Genomic DNA, 10,190 nt, shown 5'->3' with positions numbered 1-10,190 from the left:
TCTTAAAATTTGAATATATTGCAAAACTTCATTCGTGGTAAATTCAACTAAAGGTCAAACAAATATTATTTCCTGCTACATGCAAAGTGAGATATTTCAAGGCTTTATTTGTTATAATGTTGATGATTATGACTCACAGTTTATGAAAACCCCAAATAAAAAAATCTCAAACAATTGTCTCAAATATTTTGTGAAATCAATAAACAATTCAATCATGTCAATTCAATCAAGCTCTTTACGTCAGCGCTTATTTTGTAAAAAAAAAATATATATATATATTTGAAGGGGTCGAGGTCTGAACATTTCTCATTCCCTGGGTCAGATTTGTGGTTCGTTAATAGTTCATGGTCCAGAGCAGATATCAGCACCACTCAAGGTGACAAAACTTACTCATGATTTTTGAAAAGATCCATGTCTATAGATGATATTTTGGTATGATAACCCTTCCTGAGTGGCAGCTGTATCATAGTTATCAGCTCATGAAGTTTCCTTTTTCTTGTTTTTTTCCTTTTTCCTTTCCTTTTTAATCTCGACATTTCAACTTTTTTCTCGAAATTTTGAGTTTTTTCTCGACATTTTGACTTTTTTCTCGTCATTTCAACTTTTTTCTCAACATTTGGACTTTTTTCTCGAGATTTTACTTTGTTCTCGACTTTTTTCTCGACATTTCGACTTTTTTCTCGACATTTCGACTTTTTTCTCGAAATTTTGACTTTGTTCTCGACTTTTTTCTCGACATTTCGACTTTTTTCTCGACATTTCGACTTTTTTCTCGAAATGCAAATGAAAAAAAAAATCTTCCTCCAGTTATAACTAATATAGATACATGCAGCATGTGTTGCCTTCATTCTAAGGCTGATACAAGACTTTTCATTTTTTGCAGCTCCAGACATATTTGTTTTTTGTGTTTTTGGTCCAATATGGCTCTTTCAACATTTTGGGTTGCCGACCCAAGCAAGACAATCCTAAACCACACACTGCATCCAACACCGCAGCGGGGCTTCACAGGAGAAGAGTGGAGGCGCTGAACTGGTCTGCTTGCAGTCCAGACCTTTCACTAATAAATTTGGATCATGTTGAAGGAAGACATCTTAAATCTCCTTCCGCCCAAGATCGTCATACCTTTTAATGGAAAGATGACAGACTCCTATCCTTTTGAGTCAATCCTTGTATTTATTACCACATGCAGAGGATAATTACAGAATCAGCGCTGAGGCTTCAGTCTCGCTCCCACTGAACAGGAAGAGAAGAATGAAGCCCTGAGCTACAGAGAACGCTGTCTTTCAACTGCTTCTTTGGTTCCACCTACGCAGAGGGAGAGACTTCCTCTTTTTTATCAGTAGGTATCATATATGCAGCTCAGTGGCGCCAACCGTCAGACACAAGTGCAGTATTGGCTGTGGTGTATCTTATCTGTCATGCAGGCTGCAGCAGAAAAACAAAACTATTTTTATATACTGTAGTAATACAGATGCCTTCGATAGGTGTGTTATGTGTCTACAATCTAATAAGAAAGCTTCTATAAAATCACAATTCTAATAAATCCCCATGTTGGAGTGGCCACTAACCTTTGTTATATGTCTAACCTATACAGTATGTGGATCTTCATCCAGCAGTCACGTAAACGTGCTCCCCCGAACACATATGATTAATACCCAGAAAAAGTATAATATATGAGCTAAAAACAGCGAGGAAGCTGTACACAAACCTTACATGTAGTAACGAGCAGTACTGGAGTTGAGGGGGGATGAGGGGGGGTGGCATCCTCCCTGAAATAAAAACGGTCCAAATCATCCCCCCTGTAAAATTGCCATCCCCCCTTTCCATCCCTTATGTCATTTCATCAATGAATGTGGTTTTACTGCTATTTCAACATTTAGAGTCATCACCAGAAAAATAACACCAGAAAAATAACTTATTTGACAATTTTCACCTGTTTCAAGTAAATTTTCACTTAAAATAAGTAGGAAAATCTGCCAGTGGGACAAAATGTATCTTCTTATTACAAGCAAAAAATGTTGTTCCACTGGCAGATTTCTCTATTTATTTCAAGTGAAAATCTACTTGAAACAGGTGAAAATTGTTGTTTTTTCCAGTGATGAGTCTTGTTTTAAGTGTAATGAGATTTTTTTTTACTAAAATGAGACATTTCAACTAGAAATAAGACAAATATTCTTGTTAAGATTTTGAGTTTTTGCAGTGATCCATTTTACTTATCCTGTGAAGGACAGAGTCATATTGATAAGTTCAGAAAAGTGTTTTTTATTGTTGTGTTTTGATGTATTTGATGTAAGCCCAGTGGATATTTAAAGCTTACAGAAGGCTGCATTTAACTGCTGCTATGTCATTCCTGCAGTATTTCTGCAGGTGTTTTGGTCAGTGCTATAATTTGTAATATATTATATTATTTGTAATCAGCAGTGTTGGGGCTCCCTGTTTAACATCACATATAGTTTATTCTTTGTTTTGATTGATTAGTCCTCCTATATATTTTTGGTCTGTTATTTTGTAATATTTTGTTTACTTTTAGATGATTAATAACTTTAGAAGATTTCCTTGAAACATTTCTCTAATTTGGTCCATTTTCTTGCTTTGAAACATTTGGGAGGTTTTCTTTAGCCTTCAAAGCATTTGAAAAGTGTTACTTTATAATTTCTTTTTCTTTTTTGATTGTCTTTTGTATTATTACTGTTTATATTGCTGTTTGTTACTTTCTTTGCTATACTTATGCTGATTGGTTGTTTGGTCTCCTCTGCATCTGATTGATGTGCCTGTTTGTTCCTACCAGGTTAATAGATACCACCTGAGTTGACCACGTGACTGCTTACCTGAGCTGATCATGTGACTTCTCACCTGAGTTTAAAGAGCTGCCTGAAGGAGACCCCTCTGTCTTTGCTATCTGCCTTGAGGAAGGCCTACATGGCCGAAACATGTTGGCATTTTAACTTTTTCTAGGCATTTTAACTTTTTCTAAGCCATGATTTAATAAAGGCCTTTTAATTTTTCTAACTTCTTGAGTGCCTCGGCTTTTTCTTGTTTTTGTATCTTTTGGATCCCCATGCCGAAGAGCACCTGAAGTATACTCTTTTTTTACACCCAGCAGCACTCCATGCGTTTGTAGTTGCCTTAATGATTGAAGGACCTGGAGGGATCGTCCTAAGCAGGAGTAGCTCCGTTCTTTGAACGTTGGGAATTATTTGCTCATCACCCAAAATGGCCACTTCAAATGGATATTTCTCCTACTCAAAAGAAGAAGGTGAGAGCATTATAGTCTCAGACACTCTTTTTGATCAGAGTCTGATACAGACAACCGACGCCAGGAAACTTTTCTCAGAGCTTAAAAGATCTTCAGAGAAAGAACTGAAATTACACTTACATATGACAACATTATCAGACTACTGGAGAGAGAAAATGATACCAAGAGGACTAAGAATTAAAAAATTCCCCTCATTTGGTTCTGGAGATCCTGAGTTTAAACATAAATGGGAAGCCATCCTGAATAAATGCTCCCTAGACCTTATGTTACTTCTCATTGAAGAGGCCAAGAAACAGAAAGGTCAAACTCAGACTGAAATAGCTATGCTTAAAGAGGAGATTTCAACTAGTTTCACAGAACAACAAGTCCCTTTTGAAAAAGAACTGAAGGAAGGGCTAGATAAACTACAGAGAGAGCTTAAACAAATGAAACTGACCAAATTCAAGAGAGATCAGTCGGATTACAAAGAAGATAAAGTGTACACATGGCAGCGACGATACAGCCACAAAACCCAGCCCCAAAGAAGAAGAGCAGTTTCTTTTCAACTTCCAAGCACCGATGAGGACCAATCTGGGATGGAGGACTCTTCTTCTGCTGATTTTTTAGACACCAGACCCCAGAGAGAATACCGAATAAGAAGACGACAAAGAGGAAGACCAGACGAGGCAGACGCAGGTCACTTAGAAAATTCAAGCCAACGCCGACACACCGGGGGCCTGTACTACGAAGCGGGATTTGGGTTTAGCGAGGTAACTTCAGGTTTAACCCTGGGTTTTCAGGACTACGACGGTGGTTCACTTCTTAGCGGGGCACATCGCCATGGTAACTTATGCTGAACAGCTAACCTGCTCCGGAGCAGGTTATGTTCGAGATACAGATCGCCGGGTGTAAAAGCACCGCCCACTGACCAATCAGCTCTCTTGGAAAATGACATGCCCTTTCGAAGAGATTCCAGCGGAGCTTGGTGCGCGGATCGTGAGAGGATCCCTCCGAAGAGAACGCGTATTCAGGGACCGCCAAAACCCCTTTGCTTTCCCTGATGAGTACCTGTATGAACGATCCAGAAAAAAAGGAAAAAAAGGTGGAGGAGAAAATAAAAAATAAATCAATCAATGAATAAATAAAACAAATCATCACCCAAAATCCGATGTACAGTCAATCCAAAACTAATACCAATTAAATAAATAAATCAAGAAGAAATCAAAAAGAAGATGCATTTGTAAGGGGATAGCAAAAAAGGGATTTTCAATTTCGTCCCTCGAACATTCTGAGAAGTCACTTTAAAATACTAAATACCCCCCTCCTGAAAAAATAAAAAATAAAATAAAATAAATAAATAAACCCAATTCTTTGGTACAGCATCAGCACAAGCTATCGGTCAACAACAATAGTTATAGAACCAATATATACAGACTGTCTCAGAAAATTAGAATATTGTGATTTTCTGTAATGCAAACACAAAAACAAAAAAATGTCATACATTCTTCATTCATTACAAATCAACTGAAATATTGCAAGCCTTTTATTATTTTAATATTGCTGATCATGGTTTACAGTTTAAGATTAAGATTCCCAGAATATTCAAATATATGTTTATATCCCTATGAACTTATGCATTTATACAGTCAGCGATCTTTTGCCAGCTGTCTTTCCTGGATTTTGCAGCTGCAACTGTGTTGCTTTTTGCCTGTATAATATTCCTATACTCATCGTATTTCTGTAGAATTATAGTTTGCTCTTCACTGCTGAAGTAAGCGGCTCTGACAGCGGACTTCTCCATGCTTGCGATTGGTCATGCGCTGAAAACACTGCCCCTTTTATGTGCACGCGCTCATATCCAGATTGGAGAAACCTGGGTTGATATACCGAGTTGATAACCGCCGTCGTGTGACCGCTTAGCGTGATTGCAATTGTCCCGCTTAGTGAATCTGGATAAGGAAAAGATATCCTGGATATGTTGAACTTGCTTCGTAGTACAGGCCCCAGGAGCTACTCCAGAATGAACAGGTGATCAACATCTCTGACATTCCACTTTCAAGCAGCCACATCTCTGTCCTTTCTAAAGGTCTCACTTTTGCCCCCACTAATACAGCTAGTGATTTCCAAACAAAAGTGGACTTATTTAAATTCCACCGTAACCTCCAATTGAAAGTTTGGTATCACACTAATCACAATCAAGCAGCCTCCCGATCCTATGTCCAGTTGGACACAAGAACTCCTTTTAAGCCAAAGTCCACTTTCACCCCTAATATATTTAATCACACTTTGAACATTTTCTATAAAAAAGTAACGTATGAAGTGGATAACCTCTTGACCTCTAAGAGAAAAAGGAACTATAATTTGTCAAGAGAAGAAACAGAAGCACTAAAATGGCTTGCGACTAATGAAAACATCCTAATTAAGAGAGCTGATAAAGGAGGAGCAGTTGTAGTGTGGGGCAGAGACCAGTACATCACAGAGGCGCTGCGACAGCTGGATAACCGTGAGTACTACAAGCCTTTACTGTCTAATCCAATTGAACAAATCAAGACTGAACTGACAGAAATACTCCTAGAGGCAAAGAATGAAGAATGGATTTCTCAAAATGAACATGACTTTCTTTTGTGTCGGAGCCCAAGAATCCCCTCCTTCTACATGCTTCCTAAAGTACACAAGAATTTGGAGAATCCACCGGGCAGACCAATAATCAGTGGTAACGAGTCAATCACAGAACCAGCATCTCAATTTGTTGATTTTCACATTAAGCCCTATGTAGAGACCTTGCCCTCATTTATTCAAGACAGTACATATGTATTAAATAAAATCAAAGATATCAAGAACATTGGATCATCTCTTTTAGTAACCATGGATGTGGAATCACTGTATACAAACATTGACCATGATCAAGGATTGGAGGCTCTATCACACTACTTGGAAAGGCGACCACCTGAACAGATGGCCCCTGCTACATTCATTTTACAACTTGCTGAATGGACTTTGAATAACAATGTTTTTTTGTTTCAGAATCAATTCTTTAAACAGACAAAAGGCACAGCAATGGGAGCATGTTTTGCACCCAATTATGCTAACCTGTTTATGGGACTCTGGGAGGAGAGGTTTGTCTATTCCAACCTTAACTCTTTCTTGAATAAGATTGTATGGTGGGGTAGGTTTATAGACGATATTCTTCTGCTATGGTCCGGGTCAGCAACAGAATTTTTACAGTTCCATGCATATTTGAATAGCATTAATAGTAATCTAAAACTAAGCCTAGACTATTCTGAGACTGAAATCAATTTCCTTGACCTGAAGATCTTTAAAGATAGCAATGGGGATTTGCATACCTCAATTTTTAGAAAACCAACAGACCGCAATACAATTCTTAAAGCAGATAGCTTCCATCCACCATGGCTGATAGATAACATACCTTTTGGTCAGTTCCATCGACTTAAACGCATCTGTGACTCAGAAGATGATTTTGAAAGAAATGCTTTAGATATGAGTCATAGATTTAAGAAAAGAGGTTATAAACACAAAACCATAAATACAGCATACAACAAAGCTAAAAGTGTCTCCAGAGAAGAGTTACTGGTTAAAAAACAGAGGCAACAACAGAACTCTAATCAGGTATACTTTGTCACACAGTATAGCAGTGAAGCAAGGGGAATAAAACAAATTATTGAAAAAAACTGGGATATATTGAAAAGTGACAATGTACTCAGAGAGATACTTCCAGATTCTCCAACCATTAGCTTCAGGAGAGCCCCAACACTCAATGATAAACTTGTAAAAAGCCATCTTCCCCCTGTACAACAGAAAACCTGGTTGAGCACGAGATCAGGTAACTACAAGTGTGGTAATTGTAATCACTGCAGCAATATGACAAAAACAAATGTTTTCACTGATGTCACATCGGGTTATAAATATAACATTAAGTCATTTATTAATTGCAACACTTCCTTTGTAGTTTACAGACTCGAGTGCCCATGCGGTAACTTTTATATTGGCAGGACAAAACGCAAACTGAAGGTAAGATTGGCAGAACACAAACATGCTATAAGAACTGGCAACCCACTATATCCTATGGCAGTACATTATAAAGAAGCTAACCATGGTAGCTGTGATTCTTTAAAAATGTCTGGCATAGAGCATATAGAAAACTCAATAAGGGGTGGAGACAGATTAAAAAAAGCTCTTACAGAGAGAATCATTCTGGATCTACACATTGAAAGCTACCCATTACCCAGGTCTGAATGGTGAACTGGACTTCTCACCTTTTTTGTAAGTGTTGGGGCTCCGTGTTTAACATCACATATAGTTTATCCTTTGTTTTGATTGATTAGTCCTCCTATATATTTTTGGTCTGTTATTTTGTAATATTTTGTTTACTTTTAGATGATTAATAACTTTAGAAGATTTCCTTGAAACATTTCTCTAATTTGGTCCATTTTCTTGCTTTGAAACATTTGGGAGGTTTTCTTTAGCCTTCAAAGCATTTGAAAAGTGTTACTTTATAATTTCTTTTTCTTTTTTGATTGTCTTTTGTATTATTACTGTTTATATTGCTGTTTGTTACTTTCTTTGCTATACTTATGCTGATTGGTTGTTTGGTCTCCTCTGCATCTGATTGATGTGCCTGTTTGTTCCTACCAGGTTAATAGATACCACCTGAGTTGACCACGTGACTGCTTACCTGAGCTGATCATGTGACTTCTCACCTGAGTTTAAAGAGCTGCCTGAAGGAGACCCCTCTGTCTTTGCTATCTGCCTTGAGGAAGGCCTACATGGCCGAAACATGTTGGCATTTTAACTTTTTCTAGGCATTTTAACTTTTTCTAAGCCATGATTTAATAAAGGCCTTTTAATTTTTCTAACTTCTTGAGTGCCTCGGCTTTTTCTTGTTTTTGTATCTTTTGGATCCCCATGCCGAAGAGCACCTGAAGTATACTCTTTTTTTACACCCAGCAGCACTCCATGCGTTTGTAGTTGCCTAACTGTTTTTTATTGTTGTGTTTTGATGTATTTGATGTAAGCCCAGTGGATATTTAAAGCTTACAGAAGGCTGCATTTAACTGCTGCTATGTCATTCCTGCAGTATTTCTGCAGCTGTTTTGGTCACTGCTATTATTTGTAATATATTATATTATTTGTAATCAGCACAAATTATCTGTCCCCATATGATAAAATCCACCATCCCCCCTGATTTTTTTTTTTTAGACTCGAGTACTGACAACACGTAATCATTCTAGCGAGCATCATGAAACCAGAAGTCAAGCATCCAAGGTTCAGGACTGTTAAGCAGCTACAATCAGACAAAAATGCTGCAAAATTCCTCTCCTAAAACTAGGAGAAATACCATTTGAGATACAAATGTGTACAAACCAGCAGAGCAGAAGAGGCACACAAGGTCAGAGAAACACAGACGAGAGCAATATCCAGCATATCACTATTATTCTCAGCTCTGATTAGAGATCACGTGGTTGAGTGATCCCCGTTACAACATCCCATCAGCTATTCTCATGTCTTGTTGTTGGGGTTAGGTGTTGATGAACCGTCCTCACGGGGTGAACCGTTAGCAGTCTTGAAGGGTGAAGCTCGGTGACACAGAGGAAGGAAACTCCGAAGCCATTTTTCAGAGCTCTGAGCTTCTTTTACAAGGAAATCCGACTGTGGTCGACAACAAGCATGACAACAGTCTGTTGTTCCAGCATCAAAAGGCAAACCCGTCAATCAGACTCGTAGATAACACAGCCCCTATGTATCCAGTACTCGAGTTGTAAAAAAAAAATCAGGGGGGATGGTGGATTTTATCATATGGGGACAGATAATTTGTACTGATTACAAATAATATAATATATTACAAATAATAGCACTGACCAAAACACCTGCAGAAATACTGCAGGAATGACATAGCAGCAGTTAAATGCAGCCTTCTGTAAGCTTTAAATATCCACTGGACTTGCATCAAATACATCAAAACACAACAATAAAAAACAGTTTTCTGAACTTATCAATATGACTCTGTCCTTCACAGGATAAGGATCACTGCAAAAACTCAAAATCTTAACAAGAATATTTGTCTTATTTCTAGTTAAAATGTCTCATTTTAGTAAATAAATCTCATTACACTTAAAACAAGACTCATCACTGGAAATCTGCCAGTGGAAGAAGATTTTTTTGCTTGTAATAAGAAGATAAATCTTGTCCCACTGGCAGATTTTCCGTTTATTTCAAGTGAAAATGTACTTGAAACAGGTGAAAATTGTCAAATAAGTTATTTTTCTGGTGTTATTTTTCTGGTGATGACTCTAAATGTTGAAATAGCAGTAAAACCACATTCATTGATGAGATGACATAAGGGATGGAAAGGGGGGATGGCAGTTTTACTGGGGGGATGATTTGGACTGTTTTTATTTCAGGGGGGGATGCCATCCCCCCTCATCCCCCCTCAACAGGTGAAACCATAACCACTCAGTGACGAGGCCCCACACTCTCTCCCTCAACACACATAAATCAATATTTACAAAGGCTAAGAAATCATGTACATACAACATACTTTGTGAAAAAAATGGATCAACAAGAAGAACTGATCAAAATCCCCATTCCCTTCCTCCCCCCTGTACTCTGACTCCTTGGTCTGCCCCAACCGATTAGCAGGCGATCCACAGCAGCTCGGGTCCTTGGGTTGCCCTCATGTCTGCGGCCCATGGAGCCACGCCCAGGAAGAGCTCACGGAGAGAGATGTCAGTGATCTCAAAACACTACAACAAACCAAAACCTCCTGTGCAAAATAGTAACAACAACATCACAACATACGAGTGTTGTTCACCTTCGTGAGGGGGCGGTTACCTGAACCCTCACACTTGTTCAATGGTTTTGCAGCAGGACAAACTCCTTCTGCTGCTGGTTTTATGGCTGCAGGACGCCCAGCCTCAATGACCTATAGGGGTGTAAC

Source organism: Cololabis saira, chromosome 9, assembly GCF_033807715.1.
Source record: "Cololabis saira isolate AMF1-May2022 chromosome 9, fColSai1.1, whole genome shotgun sequence".
NCBI lineage: Eukaryota > Metazoa > Chordata > Actinopteri > Beloniformes > Belonidae > Cololabis > Cololabis saira.
This window is presented reverse-complemented; position numbering follows the sequence as displayed.